Source organism: Cupressus sempervirens, chromosome 7 (assembly GCF_028749045.1).
Source record: "Cupressus sempervirens isolate cs-2001-9-10 chromosome 7, ASM2874904v1, whole genome shotgun sequence".
Classification (NCBI taxonomy): Eukaryota; Viridiplantae; Streptophyta; class Pinopsida; order Cupressales; family Cupressaceae; genus Cupressus; species Cupressus sempervirens.
The window spans coordinates 124,294,868-124,313,023 of NC_143124.1; positions in this window are offsets into that span (position 1 = coordinate 124,294,868).

Below are 18,156 nucleotides of genomic sequence, written 5' to 3' on the forward strand. Positions count from 1 at the left end.
GATGTATCCTTATTTTAATTGTTTTAATTAAAACCTTTCGATGATTAGTAAATCCAAACTCATCTGCATTATGTGACTAGACCAATGAGCATCTTCTTGCATTAGAGGTTCTTTCTATTGCAAAAGTGTTAAGTGATTTTCTGTGATTTTGGGTTTTTGGGCTTTAAATATTTTTAGATTTAATTTCTGGCAGCTTTTCCTTAGGTGAATTCCTATTATGGAGAATAACCTATTTTCATTTGGGTCGATTTGGAGTCTAGCTACTCTAACTAGCTATTTGCCCTAATCGACTATTAAGTCGAAAAGTGAATAAATATTGAAAAAGTGTTATTATTATTCACTTCTCACTTTTTGAAATAGAAAATTTGAGAGATTTTTTGAGAATCCTCTTCTGAAGGATTCAAATTTTGTTTATTTTGGGAGCTGTGAGCATGGGTTTTTTTGCAAGGTTAGTCTCGTTGGATTTGGCTCAAGGAGTTTATGCTTTGTCGTCGCTTTCACTAGATTTGGCGAGTTATTAAATTTACTGCGCGGGTTTCAATTTCTGCCCCTTTTTACTATTAGGTAGGGCCTTCCTATTTTATTATTTTTACTTCATTTCAACTTCCATTTCTTGTAGCAGTATGTTAGGAGGTTGAGAACTATTGTTCCCCTCTATTTCTATTTGTTGATTTTGCCCAGCTAATTGAGTATGAACATTTTCCTTATTTTTAGGATGGGGGTTTAGGATTTTGAGCCATTATGTTGGCCATTTTTGCATATGGTGTCCAAATTCTTTTATTTTTTGATTTTTGGGGTTTGTGCACCCAAAGGTCAAATGGGTTTTAATTTCAAAATTTCCTAGTTTTTGAGGTTTTTACCTTGTTTTCTATGCCACCCTATTTTCTTAGGTTTTCTCAGCATGAGTTGGGTTGTGGACTTGGATTATCTGTTTGGATGTTGGTCAGACCTTTATTGCATTTTTATGTTTCATTGGGATGTGTGTTGTGTCTGCCCTCTCGAGTCTATTTCACTTGAGTGACTTTAAGCTTGTGTTCTCATCCAATCCTTGTGTTATGATCTTCATGATGGTGGTGCGCCACACACAAGTATGTATGTGTACATTTTTCAGGTGACTTGCAGGGCCTGATCTTCCATGGTACTTCTAGAAGTTATGATCATTGGGGTTGGGTTGGGAGTTTGCATGCCTACGAGCACTCATCGTTGGATGAGCATGGGTAGGGTAGGGTAGGGTAGCATATGGAGGGGACTTCTATCTCGCACCTTGGTGATCATGATGCCATAGGTATGGCAAAGGGAGTTTTAATTAAGTGATAACTAAAGATAATATTGGGTGGTAATATAAAATTAAAGATAATAAAATGTATGTGTGAGAGCCTTTTCGTTGAGGGATGTTGTATCCACACGATCTGAGATTAGGCTTGTTGATGCCAAGAGACTCTCCATGATGTCAGTCCCTACATAGTAGCCCATTGAAATGTATGACTAGGACCTGTAGTTTATGCATTGCCTATGTCTTGGATTCAGTTATCATATTGCTTGGCATGTGTGTTAGCCATGGATGTTTATTTTGCATGTGTTTTTGGTTGGATCATTATCTCCATCAACACAGTGGGTGTGGACCTATGGGTGCCACGTGGTTGGGAGGCATAACTACCTTCACCATTGCTAGGGATTGGTGTACCAAGACGGTCTTTTGTTCTAGTGTGACAGTTACTGGATGTCGACACTTGGTACTTTGGGTTCTGGAGTATGCTTTCTTGTGGTTTTTATGTTGTCATTGGAATGCTTGTATATCATGTTTTGATGATGTTATTTACTGACGCATTTCCTTACTTTGATGATTAGCATGTGATAGGTGATGTTATCTACTTGGTAGGATTATCTTATGCTTTCCACTAGCATGTTAGATTTCCTTATGCTTATGATTGTAGCATGTTTTAGTAGTGATGTCCCTATTATGATAGTACCAATAATCTGATTAGTTGCTTGGGATGTTATGCATGGGGGATGGCTAGGGCCCACGATGGTCTTATGATGCCATTGACAATTGGGAGGAACCACATACTTAGTTTTTTATTTCCATTCACTGTGATGTTGCTTTCAGTACTTTGCGATGTTTTCTTTATATTCTTTCCTTTGTTGTTTGATTAGATGGTTAGATGTTATTTCTAGCTTTCTATTCTTCAGTTATGGTTTGAGTGTTCTTGCCTCAAAATGTGGATCTAGTACTCCCCGGTGTGGAGGAACTTTGTTTCATAATTTCTTAGTTTTTTACTACTTTTTGTTCTTGCGTGTTGATTTGAGATCTTGCACAAGATTGTACTTTCTCATGCGAGAATGCAAGTCCTTGCGTGGCATGTTGGGTTTCTTCACATAGCTTTGCACTTCTTCGCGCGAAACCAAACATTAGTTTATGCTGTTGGAAAAGTGCTTCCTCACTCGAAAATGAACTTTCTCATGTGAAAATGCACTTCTTCACGAGGCATGCAGCACATATATGTGCTAAAATTGGCACTTTGTTGGCTTCGAGCAGAAAATACAGGCTATCTAGGCTTATTGGAGAAAAGTTTGAAAGTTGGTTTTGGATACCCTTTTTGGTTTTCCACCTTCCTAGTTCAAAATAGACTTCCTAAGGGGTCTAAAATATATCAATTAAGTATAAGTTGACATATATTTAATTCCTTATACTTAAGATATATTTTAATATATGCGATGAATCTTTTGAGATAGGTTCCAAACCTCTACAAGCTAAGATAAAGATTCTAGGGAATTTCCAGGCTCTAGGATTTTAGACTTAGCCAATTTTCAGAAGTCAACTTTTGTCTTTCAGCTTGGTGGATCTCTTATGTTTTTGGTCAATGGTTGTGCTTGGAGATCCGTTGGTGTTGGATGATTGTTAGTCTTCCATTGTGATCTTTGTGATTTGTGTATGTTGTTGTCATGTGCACTTAGACTTGTTTAAAAAAAAAAAATTATCTTGCTTATAACTCATCCTTGTTTCCAAGGATCTTTGAGTAGGGCATTACATCTGATATCAGAGCCCATGTTGCAACATTGGGATCTCTATGTTATGCTTCCACTATGGTTTTATTTTTTGTTGTGTATTATTATATTATGGTTTTTATTTTGATATCTTCTTGTTCATGGTTTTGACTCTTATGTTTGTGATCTGATTGTTTTGACATTATCTTGTTGTTCCCATAGTGATGCCTCTTGTACATAGATGTGGTGGCCGTGGTGGTACCCATAGTGGTAACCATGGAAATGAACACCATGAGGAGAGACGACAGGAAGGAGAGGGAGAACAAGATAATGCTAATGAGAATGCCATGGGAGTATTTATGCCAGTGCTTTAGGAAATCCTTGCTTGATTGGGCCCTCATGTTGAGGAACGCCAACAAGATCATGATCAGGAAAAGGGATCTCATCATGGAGATTCCCATCATTTAGAGCATAGAGAGGAGGAACATGAATGTGAATGTTCTCATACTTCACTAGGTGATAGAGGGCACCATTGGGGTGGTAGGGACCACAATAGTGAAGATTCCATCATGTTGGATATCATGAAGTCTCTTCAGCAATCTAGACTGCCAGTATATGATGGCAAGGGAAGTGGCCTCAAGGATGAGACTTGGTTGTTGGACATGGAGTGGTGCTTGACCATGTATCCATATTTAACCAACATGAGAGCCTATTGTGCAATTATGCAGTTGAGGGGCCACACATCCATTTGGTGGAATATTGAGAGGTAGAAGATTCAGGTTAGTGTTGTAGATCTCACCTAGGAGATCTTTGAGGAGAGGTTCTTAGAGAGATTCCTATGTCCTTAGTTTAGAGAGGTCTATGCTAATGAGTTCCATGCAATCTGGCAAGGGAACATGTCAGTGGATTAGTACAAAATTTGATTCTTTGAACTTAGACAATATTCATGCTCCAACAATGATGATCTAATCATAGCTCAACACTTCATCCAAGGCCTTAAGGATGCCCTCATTGGAGAAGTTTGTATGCATCAGCCTAGGAGTCTTGTGCTCATTGTTGAGAAAGCACTTATTGTAGAGGAAAATTTGGCTAGAGGTTTGAGTAGTAGATTTGGTTCTTAGAACCAAAGTGCAAGGAATTCAAGGCAAGATGCATAGTATTCTCAGTCCTCAGGGAAGGTCTAGACTCAGTCAACACTCTCTCAGGGTGGTGCTCATCATAAGAATATGAGGTTTTGCAAAAAGGGTGGATAGTCTTCTGGTACCTTAGATAAAAAAGGAGATAACCATAATCAAGGACATAAATCACAATAAGATTTTCCTCCTTAGAGTGCTTAGTAGAATTCCTACAGGGGTAGTGCACCTTATCCTAGTGCTACCCAGGGAGGTTGTGGAACAGGTTCCAACTTTGTGGGAAACTGTTATTCATGTGGTCAACCTGGCCTATAAATCTTTTGAGTGCTCCATTTAACCATCTTTAGGACTTGGTAAGGGCATAGGAAGATCTGAGCCTACTGTAGGAGATGTGGGTCGAAATCATAGAGTCTTTGCGGTAGTTGACTACCATCAAGTAGATCATCAAAGTATGGTAGTTGAGGCTACAGGTACATTACATGGTATTTCAACTTCAATTTTGTTTGACTTTGGTTCTTCTGATTCTTTCATTTCACCATCTCTTGTTCAGTGATGTGAGCTAGTGGCAATGCATTAGGTTGATAGGTGGCAAGTTGAGTTAGCCACAAGTTCCAAAGTGGCTATAGACTCATTGGTCAATAGTTGTAGTTGAATTTGGGAACCTTCACCACCATAGTAGATCTATGCATTCTACCTCTAGGATCAAATGACATTATGTTGGGCATGGATTGGTTAGCTACTCATCACGTGAATATTGATTGCCATCATAAGGTGGTACAATGTGTGGATGACACAGGTGGGTAGGTGGAACTTTTGGGAGTTTAGAGACTAGTCTCACTTCATATAATATCAGCTAATCAACTGAAGCAGAGTGTGTGAAAAGGTTTCTAGTTGTTTCTTATGTCTCTTAGTGATCTCAAAGAAGTTGAGAGCTGTACAGTGACTCTTGATGATCACCCACTCCTTCGTGACTATGTCAATGTGTTTCTTGATAAGATTTTGGGTATGCCACCACAGCATGACATTGATTTTTAGATTGATCTTGTACCAAGAGCAAAATTGATTTCATGAGCTCCTTACTACATGACTACTCAGGAGTTGATTGAGCTCAAATTGTAGTTGGAGGAATTGTTTTTCAAGGGCCATATTCATCCAAGTGTATCCCTATGGGGTGCACTAGTCATATTCATGAAGAAGAAGGATGGTTCTTTGCAGTTGTGCATCGACTATTAGCAGTTGAACAAGGTGACGGTGAAGAACCATTATCCTTTGCCAAGGATAGATTACTTGTTTGATCAGATGAAGGAAGCATGAGTGTTCTACAAGATTGATCTTAAGTCAGGATACCATCAACTCCATATCCAAGAGGCTGATATTCATCAAACAACTTTTCATACAATAGTATGAGCATTATGAGTTCACGGTTGTACACTTTGGGTTAACCAATGTGCCATTAGTATTTATGAGTTTGATGAATGGTGTATTTTTCACTTACCTCAATCAATGTGTCATTGTATTCCTAGATGACATTGATCTATTCAAAGATTGTGGAGGAGCACGAAGTCCATTTATGTTAGGTATTGCAGTGCTTGAGAGACCATCAATTGTATGGCTTGAGTAAATGTGGGTTCTTCTAGTCTGAGGTGAAGTATTTGGGACACATCATTATAGGTGATGGAATTGTAGTGGATCCGAAGAAGATTCATGCTATCATAGATTGGTCGGTACCCACTAATGTCTTAAAAGTTCATAGTTTTATGGGATTAGTAGGCTACTACCGTTGCTTCATGAAGGATTTCTCACGAGTAGCTCATCCCATCACTTCTCTTCAGAGGAAAGGAAAGAAGTTTATTTGGTCAGACCAGTGCAATGCAACATTTAATGCTCTTAAGGAGTGTTTGACTAGTGCACCAGTCCTTGTAGTGCCTAATCTTGTAAGTGATTTCATGGTTTGCATAGATGCTTCATTGGAAGACGTGGGTACAGTGTTGATGTAGGATGGTCACGTAATTGCATATGAGTCTAGGAAACTCAAAGACCATGAGCTTAACTACCCCACTCATGATTTGGAACTCACAGTTGTAGTGCATGCCCTTGTCCATTGGAGGCATTTTCTTTTGGGACACATGTTTGAGTTGCATAGAAATCACATGAGCTTGCAATATATCTTTACTCATCCAAACTTGAATGCACAAAAACGTCGTTGGATGGAGTTCTTGTGTGAGTATGACTTTGATGTTCATTACATTAAATGGAAGGAGAATGTTGTCACAAATGCCTTGAGTAGGAGGGACATTAGGTATCAGTGATGTCATTGGGAGTGGATTTGCGATGCTGTATCTTAGAGGCTTTTCCTAGTGATGCTTGGTATCAAGAGGTGAGGGTGGAGATCAAGCCCAAACATACCCTTGAGGGGAGATTTTTAGGTTATGTGCTTGAGTCTAATGGACTACTGCATCACATGGGATGTATCTATGTACCCATGTTGGGTGATCTTTGTACCTTAGTTTTTTCAGAAGCACATCGTGCACTATATTCTACACATCCCAAAGTCAAGAAGATGCATGTTGATCTCAAAAAACTATACTTATGGGTAGGGATGAAGTGCAATGTTGTTAATTTTGTTGCTAGATGTCTTGAGTGCCAGAGAGTGAAGGTAGAGCATCAACATCTAGCGGGTCTTATGCAGTCGCATACCATTCCAAAGTGGAAGTGGGATATGATATCCATTGATGTTATCATAGGGTTTCTTATGTCATCGTGGAGACATGATTGTATCATGGTGACAATGGAAAAATTGTCCAAGGTATCATTTTTTCACCCATGAGAGCATCCTACATAGCTTCTTCTGTAGCACATGTTTTCTTGGTAGATATTGTTCACTTGCATGGGATTCCTCATTGGATTATCTCAGATAGAGATCTAGTGTTTACTTCTACAATGTGGACATCTCTCCAGCATGCTTTGGACATGTAGCTCAATTTAGTTCAGCTTATCACCTAGAGACCAATGGTCAAACTAAGATAGTGAATCAAGTTCTGGAGGATATACTTCCCATGTATGTTATGGATAGATAGGTGAGGTGGGAGGACTATTTGTACCTTGTTGAGTTTGCATACAACAATGGGTATCATACTTCCCTTGACATGTCACCTTTTTAGGCCTTGTATGGTAGACCATGTTGTACCCCTTTGAGTTGGGATTGTTTAGAGGACCATGTTCTTTTGGGTCCAGAGATGCTTTAGGATATGGAGTAGTAGGTTGTTCACATTAGGGAGCATTTGCTTACTGCTCAGGATAGGCAGAAGAAGTATGCAGATGCCCATAGGTTGGATCGTCACTTTCTTGTTGGTGATAGGGTGTTTTTGAGAGTGTGATCAAGGAAGAGCCCCATCCATTATGGGAAAGGCTCTAAGTTGGCACCACATGTTTTCAAACCTTTTGAGATCCTCAAGAGGATTGGTCCTATTTCTTATTGACTAGCATTTCCACCTACCCTATCACACATCCACGATGTTTTTCATGTTTATGTTTTGATGCAATATATTCTGGATGTGACCCATGTTCTTGATTGGGATGGTTTGTAGGTAGTGGATGGGCAACTTACTTTGGATCCCATTTTTATCCTACAACATTGGAGGTTGACCTTATGAGGTTGGGACATAGAGCAAGTAAGGGTCCAATGAGACCCAAGCAATGAGACCTCTGTGACTTAGGAGGATGCTACACGATTGAGGGGATTGTACCCCTATCTTTTTGTTGGCTTCTAGGAGTAAGCCTATGCTAGTGGGGGAGGATGTAGTGCCTCTCATGTTTTCAATCTGTACCTTGTCTATTTTAATTTGAGAGTTACTTGATACTCTTATTATATGTACTTTGAGATGACCTAAGGATCAGATGTTATACTTTGATTCAGTACCATAGATGCTATACTGCTATGCTATTCAATTTATCATATTTGCATGTTGATGTTATTTTGAGATGACAGTAGATAAATGATGATATTTGGTTTTATGGTTATTGGACATATTTGTTGATTACGTTATGTAATGGATTTTATGCTATGATGATTTACTTCATTCGTGTATCTTTACACTTTCTACAAATGTGAGTGGTGTAAATGGATTAATTAGTTATTTAATGCATTAATTGCTTTGGCTATTCTATTATATGTAGTTGCACTTGATCATGTGTTTTAGTGTGCAGGATTTATATCCCTAGTAGTGGCCTATAGAGTTAGTGATTCAACTGTTCATATTTTACCAATGTCATCCATGTATGGTTGGCATATCCTTATTTTAATTGTTTTAATTAAAACCTTCTAGTGATTAGTAAATCTAAACTCATCTACATTATGTGACTGGACCAGTGAGCATGTCTTTGCATTTAGAGGTTTGCTTTTTCATGAAAGTATTAAGTGATTTTTTGTGATTTGTGATTTTTGGGTTTTAAATCTTTTCAGATTTAATTTTTGGTAGCTTTTCCTTAGGTGAATTCCCATTATGGAGAATAACTTGTTTTCATTTGGGTCGATTTGGAGTCTAGCTACTCTAACTAGCTATTTTCCCTAATCGACTATTAACTCAAAAAGTGAATAAGTATTGAAAAAGTGTTATTATTATTCACTTCTCACTTTTTGAAATAGAAAATTTGAGAGCTTTTTTGAGAATGCTCTTTTGAAGGATTCAAATTCTATTCATTCTGGAAGCTGTGAGCATTGGTTTTTCGCAAGGTTAGTCTCGTTGGATCTAGCTCGAGGAGTTTATGCTTTACCATTACTTTCAGTAGATTTGGCAAGTTATTTATTTTATTGCACGGGTTTTAGTTTTTGCCCCTTTTTGCTATCAAGTAGGGCCTTCCTGTTTTATTGTTTTTACTTCATTTTAGCTTTTGTTTCTTGTAGCAGTATGTTAGGAGGCTGAGAACTATTGTTCCCCTTCATTTCTATTTGTTGGTTTTGCTTAGTTGGTCGGGTATGGAAATTTTCCTTATTTTTAGGATGGGTGTTTTGAATTTTGAGCCATTATGCTGGCCATTTTTGCATATGGTGTCCAAATTCTTTTATTTTTGGATTTTCAAGGTTTGTGCACCCAAAGGTCAAATGGGTTTTTAATTTCATTTTTTTTTAGTTTTTGAGGTTTTTACCTCATTTTGTGTGCTACCTATTTTCTCAAGTTTTCTCAGCATGAGTTGGATCATGGACTTGGATTATCCATTTGGATGTCGATTAGACCTTTATTGCATTTCTATGTTGCATTGGGATGCATGTTGCATTTGTCCTCCTGAGTCAGTTTCAATTGAGTGACTTTATGCTTGTGTTCTAATCCAATCCTTGTGTTATGATCTTCATGATGGTGGTGCGCCACACATAAGTACGTACACATACATTTATCAAGTGACTTGCAGGGCCCAATCTTTCGTGGTACTTCCAAAAGTTATGATCATTGGGGTTGGGTTGGGAGTTTGCATGCCTATGAGCACTCATTGTTGGATGAGCATGGGTAGGGTAGGGTAACATATAGAGGGGGCTTCTATCTCGCAACTTGGTGATCATGATGCCATAGGTATGGTAGAGGGAGTTTTAATTAAGTGATAACTAAAGAAAATATTGGGTGGTAATAAAATTAAAGATAATAAAATTTATATGTGAGAGCCTTTTCGTTGAGGGATGTTGTATGATCCAAACGATCTAAGCTTGGGCTTGTTGATGCCAAGCGACTCTGCATGATGTCAGTCCCTACATAGTAGCTCATTGAGATGTCTAACCAGGACTTGTAGTTTATTCATTGCCTATGTCTTGGATTCAATCATCATACTGCTTGGCATGTATGTTAGCCATGGATTTTTTTTTGCATGTGTTTATGGTTGGATCATTATCTTCATCAGACATGGTGGGTGTGGACCTATAGGTGCCATGTGGTTGGGAGGTATAGCTACCTTCACCACTAGTAGGGACCAGTGTACAAAGATGTTCTTTTGTTCTAGTGTGACTGTTACTAGATGTCGATACTTGGTACTTTAGGTTCTAGAGTATGCTTTCTAGTGGTTTTTATATTGTCATTGGAATGCTTGTATATCATGTATTGATGATGTTATTTACTAACACATTTCCTTACTTTGATGATTAGCATGTGATAGGTGATGTTATCTACTTGGTAGGATTATCTTATGCTTTCCACTAGCATATTAGATTTCCTTATGCTTATGATTGTAGCATGTTTTAGTAGTGATGTCCCTATTATGATAATACTGATGATCTAAGCTATGGCTTGGGATGTTATGCACGGGGGATGGCTAGGGCCCACATTGGTCTTATGATGCCATTGATGATTGGGAGGAACTGCATACTTAGTTTATTATTTCCATTCACTGTGATGTTGCTTTCAATACTCTACGATGTTTTCTTTCTATTTTTTCATTTGTTTTTTGATTAGATGGTTAGATGTTATTTCTAGCTTTCTATTCTTCAGTTATGGTTTGAGTTTTCTTGCCTCAAAATGTGGATCTAGTACTCCTCAGTGTGGAGTAACTTTGTTTCATAGTTTCCTTATCTTTTTGCTCCATTTTTTTCTTGCATGTTGATTTGAGATCTCGCGCAAGATTGTACTTTCTCATGCAAGAATGCAAGTCCTTGCATGGCATGTTGGGTTTCTTCATGTAGCTTTGCACTTCTTTGTGCAAAACCCAACATTAGTTTATGCTATTGGAAAGATGCTTCCTTGTGCAAAAATGTACTTTCTCGCACGAAAATGCACTTCTTTGCAAGGCATGTAGCACATCTTCTCGTGAAAACTAGCAATCTATTGGCTTCATGTGGAAAATAGGGGCTATCTAGGCTTGTTGAAGAAAAGTTTGAAAGTTAGTTTTGAATACCTTTTTGGGTTTTTCACCTTCCTAGTTCAAAACAGACTTCCTAAGGGGTTTAAAATATATCATTCAACTAAATATATGTCAACTTATACAAACATGTGTTCTAAGTCCTCAACCTAGGTTTCCTTTGACTGGGTAAGGAATCTAAAAAGTCTCTCAAATCCCTTAATTTGGTGGTAATTGAAAATGTCTTGTAACCTTTTAACAAGGATAGGCTCTTGATCAAGCACACTGTAGAAGGGTGCAAATTTTCTAAGCATCATCTCACGCCATGGTTTTCACAAAAATCAAGTTTTCATGAGATATATTGGTGTTATGTGTGAATTTCTTTCTATTGTACATGTCATATTATTTATTTGATGAATGTTTGGGCCACAAGTAAGAATATTATAGATGGGTAAAAGATAAAAGTTTGAGTTGACCAGTGTTATACTAATTCACCCTCTCTTAGTATAACTAGTATTTCATGGATCAAAATAGTGAGAATATTGGAGAAAAATCATGTTAAATTATGTATGTTGAGATATGTTTGAGGATCATTGTTTCATGTTAGTCTAATAAAAACATAGAAGGATGTCTAAAGGCTAGCTAGATAATAGTAAAACTATCTAGAGTTATGATACAAATTGATGCAATGTTTTTTTTTTCTTACATGTGATCACCTTTATAGTTCTCTACATGGTCTAGGTTTTGTGTGGATGATGTTTGTACTCAAACTAATATTTGAATGATTGAAGAAATTATCCAAGTATTTGAACCAATTCATCTTCTTATGGCTACAAGTCAATATTCTACCTTCCATTTCACTACATTGTATCCTATGATGGTGTAGTTAAAGATTATAATTCTAAACATTTTAGGTTTCTACTATCAACATTTCCAATTCATTATATTTTATGTATACATAGTTTTAAGAGTTCAAATTATGAATCATAATTAAACAATTTTTTTTTTTCAGATTATCCCACAAGAATGCTCTACATTATACCACCATGATTTGTTTAGAATTTGAAATTTTGAGAATATATTAATGATTTTGGGTTGAACTATTGACATATGTTTTAGGGTTTTGGGTGCTCTAGAGAATGATATTCTCCATGTTGAAGATTGCATTGTTAATCTTGATCGCACTATGTTTACCAATACAATGAGTCATACTCTCTATTGTATTATCAATTTATTGTTAGCTACTTTAGGAAATGAGTGACTAAATCTTAATGATGATCTACATATCTTCTATGATGATCTACATGATTTTTTAAGTTTCTCTATGGTGCTAAGAAGACAAAAAATTGATAATTTTGGCAATGTTGTCAATCATTAAGCTTACTAGGAATGTTCATTTGATTAAAAATTTTGGTGTTCATATTAAGTCTTGCTTGATATAAAACTCATTTTTTAAATGTTGAAGGTAATTAAGGGTGATCTATATTCTATCAAGCATGTTTCATTAATTAGGTCCTATTTGAGTCAAGCTAACCAATGTTTTGGAATATTGACAATGATATATAAGGAAGAAAAAAACATTTATTGAGTAGTGTGGGTTAATGAAAACTTTTGCAATAGGGGAAATAGACCAATAATAAAATAATAAAGTTTGTAGAGTTCGTGTAGTAGAATAGTATGGATACAAAGAGGACTGCACTATTAACATTAGTTGGATTCTTCTTCTAGAATCATTCATATCAAGTATTTCATCATAATATGATTATTCTATCTTTATCGTTCATTCCCTATGATGAGTCTTGGCCACAAGTCTAATAATGGGAAGCCTCTTGTAATACTTGTTTAACATATTGCGACTTGATGCTCACTGTAAATTTCCTCTCATTGGATTTTTCACATAAAAACCTTTATGTTCTTATGCAGTGCAAGAAATGATTTTTATCTCTACTTATTGTTATCTAATTTAATATTTTAAAATTTAATGAGCATTACTATTGGGGTTTATGTTGATTCACCCTCCCTAGTATCTATGTGTGTACTCAATAGTCTCCTCCTATTCACATTTATATCTCATAGTTTCCTAGGAGGCTATCCATTCACCTAATTTTTTTAGCCTATATCATAACAAAGATAAAACCAATCTCAAAACTCAAGTTTTGAATCTTATCCTAGATCTTGTACCTTCCTATCCTCACCAATTAAAATTCCACAACTAGGATTTGCTAAATTCCCAACTCAAGAGGTGGATTTTCACATCTTGTATCAATGCCCATCTCAAACAATGTATTATTGAAAACCACAATGAATGATTCTTCCAATCTAATTCACGAAAACAAAGTGAACTACTTCTATGATGAATATGAAAACTAGAACTTTAATACTTAGTCACCAATTATTCCAAGGCTATCTCAAATTACTTGTGGTTCTCCATTATCATTTTAGAAATAACCATGGGTCCAAATTATCAAAGTCACTAGACCTCCAAGCTAAAAATTAACTTTGTGTAATTGGTGACTTAGATTTGTTAAAAAGACCATCATCAAAATCAACACCATCAATTCCATCATAATTAAAAATAAATTTATCTCATGTAAAATCTTTATCATAATTAAGTTCTAACATACTCAGATACCATATGTTAGAGAGATAAATATTGTTTAGACAATGCATTTTCATTGTGACCCTCTTAAGATAAAGATTTATAAATAAGTAATTTTCTATATCACTAGTAATAAAATGATCATGAGAATCACTCTCTAGTTTGGGTTTGGATATCAAAACTAAAGTTATTTAAATTACTTTGTCGGAATGTGAAAGGAACCCATTATCAATAGCTATTTTGAAGTCACCAATCCCTTCAATCTAAAAGAACATTAGTGACCTTAGAAACAACATAGAATTCATTGGTTCTAGTAGCATCACCAAATAAATTTTAAATCAACATCTAATATTGTTATTTCACCCCTTTCCTTTGGTACAACTTAACCATAATAATTGTCTCTATGTTATAAGAGCCATCATGAGGCTCTACCAAAAAGGCATGTACGTGTCAAGGAACCTTTTCCATGTAAATGATTTTATATGAAAATTTCATGTTTGGGTCTTATTGTCATGTTAAGATTCCCTTTGATATCATAAAACTTAATACGATTAGAGAGTTCTTGCATCAACTCTAATAAATATTTATTAGATGTAGAAATATTATAAACTATGTTATGTAGTCATTAAACTCTAACAAGTGAACACTATCCAAGAAGTTTGTATAGAAAAATTGTACTACAATAGCACTATAAAGTCCTATCCTAATTTCTATTAATTTTTCCTTTCCAACTCAAAATATTTTCATCAAATGGTTTTTGTAAATTTTGTAAAAACTTACATTAGCTTGCTAATTTATGAAACCTTAGTTTGTTTCTGATTTGTTGTTTCTTTTAGACTTAAGATATTTGTAAGTTTTACAAAATGTTAGAATATTATTTCTCAATTAGAATAAATATATAATTATATTAGTATAAATATTCATAAAAAAGAATACAAAAATGATATTATAGAATTGATTCTAAAATTATGAAATGTTAGAGATTTATTTTTCTTAGACTAAGAAATATTGGTGTTCCTTGTAATTATGAGGATATGAATTAAAAATCACAAATAGAAACTTGAATCATAAAATAATAAGGCTATGTTCAACATGTAAGTTACAACAATAAGTCTCACACACCCACACTCAACTCTAATTTCCAATCTTTATGCAACCAAATAATGATGAAACCACACCAAAGTTTCTATTTAAACAATCCAAATGCCCACATCCAAAAAAGTCAACCAAACCCATGCCAAAAGTGAGGAATATTTCCACCTAGGACAATGAAATATTGAAATCCCAAGAATAAGTAAAAACTCACACAAGAGGAATACCTGCAAAATCCCATACCAAAGAGATGTGCCAAAACCTATACCAAAGGGATGTGCTAAAACCCTCAAAATCCTCTAGAGATCAATGCTAGAATTGATTGAAATTATAAATTAACCAAATAAACATATCAAATCTAAAACCATTGTAAGATGCATGTAATGTTGGAAATGATTGAAAAGCTCATGAATGAAGAGTAATGGAATTGGTAAAGAATGTTTTCAATCATTTTTTTGTCATTGATGTCAAACTTGCTACTTGCAGGAATGACAATTGCTTTAGTGATCCAAATACTATAAGTTGGTTGATTGACAAGGAGGTGGCAACAAATAAGATGTAACTAAAGTACCTAGACAAAGGTTGAAGTTATGATGTTGTAATGAAGTATAAGGATCAGCTAAGCCATTGATGAAATAGTGCATTGATGACATACTCTAAGACTCAAAGGATAGACACACCAAGACATATCAAAGATGTAAGGTTTAGCTAAGTCATTTGTATAGCCTAACTAAGTTCATAAGAGAGTGTCGAGCAAGCTAGTTAGTGCCGAACAAATTCTTAGTTGAAGCCAAGCAAGTTCACCTTTAGAGTGTGCCGAGTGATCTTCAAGTGCCGAGTAAATATCAAGTGCCGAGTGATCTTCAAGTGCCGAGTAAATATCAAGTGCCAAGCGAAGATCAAATGCCAAGAAAAATATAGGAGCCGAGTAATACAGAGGGTGCCGAGCATCAGTAAACCAATAGATGCCGAGCAGAATATAGGAGCCAAGTAATACAGAGGGTGCCGAGCATCAGTAAACCAATAGTGTTGAGGTGCTGCATTATTTTGAAAATTGAAGATTCACCAGATCTGAGCTGACATGGTAATTATCTAGAATTTTGTGAACCAGATAGAAGTTAAGAATGATGAGCTGGTGGCACAGAACACTATGTAAATCATTTTTGGCAAATACAATTGGATTCTAGATGAAGTTTTTAGATAAGAGAAAAATATGGGATAGATACATTGTATCTTACCTAATCTATTAGAGCCTTAAAGTTGGAAAGAAAGAATTGAGTGGGAAAGGTATTCCAAATTTTTATTTAAGGAGTCATAAGGTCACGAAGCAAAGTGTGGTGTGGTGGTCAAGCATGAAATTATGAAATGCTAAGGTGGAAGAGAGCACAGATACTCTGCTTCGATAGGTGACCATAGATATGATTGCATTGGTGTAATGAGTAAGAAGACTCAAGATGACGAAGCTTGAGATGACAAGTTTTCAGAGCTGTAACGATTAAAGCCAAGAAAAGGATTGAACTGAAGTGTGATCTATAATCTGTAAGATATGTTGTAAGTTGTATCAGATCAAAAGTCATTATTGTTACTCTCTAGCAATTGTAACAGTTAAGATAAACCCTATGAACTTAGGTTGGTTTAATAGCCATGTTGTAAATCCTTTAACAGGGTGACATTCCAAGTGAATGTTCCAAAGTCCTTTAACCAGGCCCATTCCTAATAGTATGGTGAAATCCTCTAACAAGGTCACATTTAACAATGTGTTTTAGCCTTTAACAGCACAAGCCTTTAACAAGGCAGACCATCAGAAGTGGTTGAAATCAATTGCGCAGTTATTTTGTGGGTATCATCCCCACCCCAGTTTTACCTTCTTATTCCTGGAGGGTTTCTGGGTTATCAAATTCTTAGTGTTATGGTGTGATGCATGTCTACTTTTCATAGTTGTTTAAATGTTCAAATTGCATGCATGATAGTTTCAGTTAATTGCTATTGAGGATTGAGAGAAAAAGTGGCATTGGACCTTGAATAACTGATTCACCCCCCCCCCTCTTAGTTATTCTAAAGAATTATAACATGTAAGATATTTTCAACAAATAACAACTAGGATAGATCTTTCACCACCAAAATTAATTTCCAAAAGAGGGTTTTTATCCTCCAAAGTCTTGAGATGAACCACTTTCCATCTCTTGAACCATGTAGATTTTCTTGTATTTTTATTGGCAATAAAAATAATAAATTAATAAAATTCACCATCTAACAAATGAGCTCCAAAAAAAACTTTTATAGCTCCTCCAACCCTAACACACAAAAAAAGGCTTTTAGGAAAAAAATTAATTTAATTTTAAACTCATATCATGTTTCCCTAGTTTGGTGTCCACCTTCTAGAAAGAACCTTATTTGAATATTTTAAATAACTATTAACAATTTTTGTTTTCATTGATATCACCCCTCTCCTTGTTGTGATTTCCATACTAGTGATATTGTGATGAAGGTGAGAACTTGTTGACATGTGTAATTATTATAGTTGTGCAGCTGTGAGATGGCACACATGTTTCATTGATGATTGTTTTGATTCCTTTGATGATATAGTTGAGGAGTGATGAAATATGTATACCAAATTCATTGATTCTCTAATATTGACATGTTGCAAATGGACAATGTCTATAGATGTATTCTCTATTATACATTATTGGTAGAATATTGTTGTATTGCTAAGAAAAAGTGTTATAGCTAGAATAATATGTGTGTTGATGATTACAGTTAGCATCAAGTTGAGAATTAGAATCATGAAATTTTTAAGAGGAGGATTGTAAGAATGTAATTATCATGGATGGTGTAATTATGATGATGGACAATTGAGATGCTTTGATCATTGAAAAATGTTGAAGAGTGTATTTGAAGAGAGGTTCTCTATATATTTTTTGGAAGAACAGTCTATATTCCTTTGCATTTATTAGTATGGAAATGTAAGTTGGAGAACATTTTTTTATATTCAATGGATATTACACCCCTATCTTTTATAGTCCTTAGTGTCAGCATTGATGTTTTGGATGTATGCAGTGTATTGGTATTTTGGGTTTCTATTAGGACTAGCCTAAGAATTACCTTTTTTTATCCACATTGATGTTTGGGATGTTGTGGATTGAATATAATTTTCATAATTTAACTATGCATTGTATTAGTTCACTTTTCTTTTAGAAATATGTACATTATGTTATGGTGATGTGCTTCATGACTATGCTTGTATTGGTTTTCTAGTTATAAAGAATCTAGTGAAAGAATGGTTGTGGTAGATTGATCATTGAAAAGATATTATCAATTTTAGTTGGAATTAAAATAGTGTTTAAGTTCCATCTATATGTGATCCACATAGAAGTAATTGAATTATTTAGTGTTGCATTATGTCTAGAGTTGGTTTACAAGGGTTGTTTATAGTTATTTGGAAGATAGGGTTTGGTTATTTCTTATATCATGTTCTTGATTATAGAGAATAATGTGTTGATGTTTTGTTGGGTCTTATTTTCCCATGTGGAG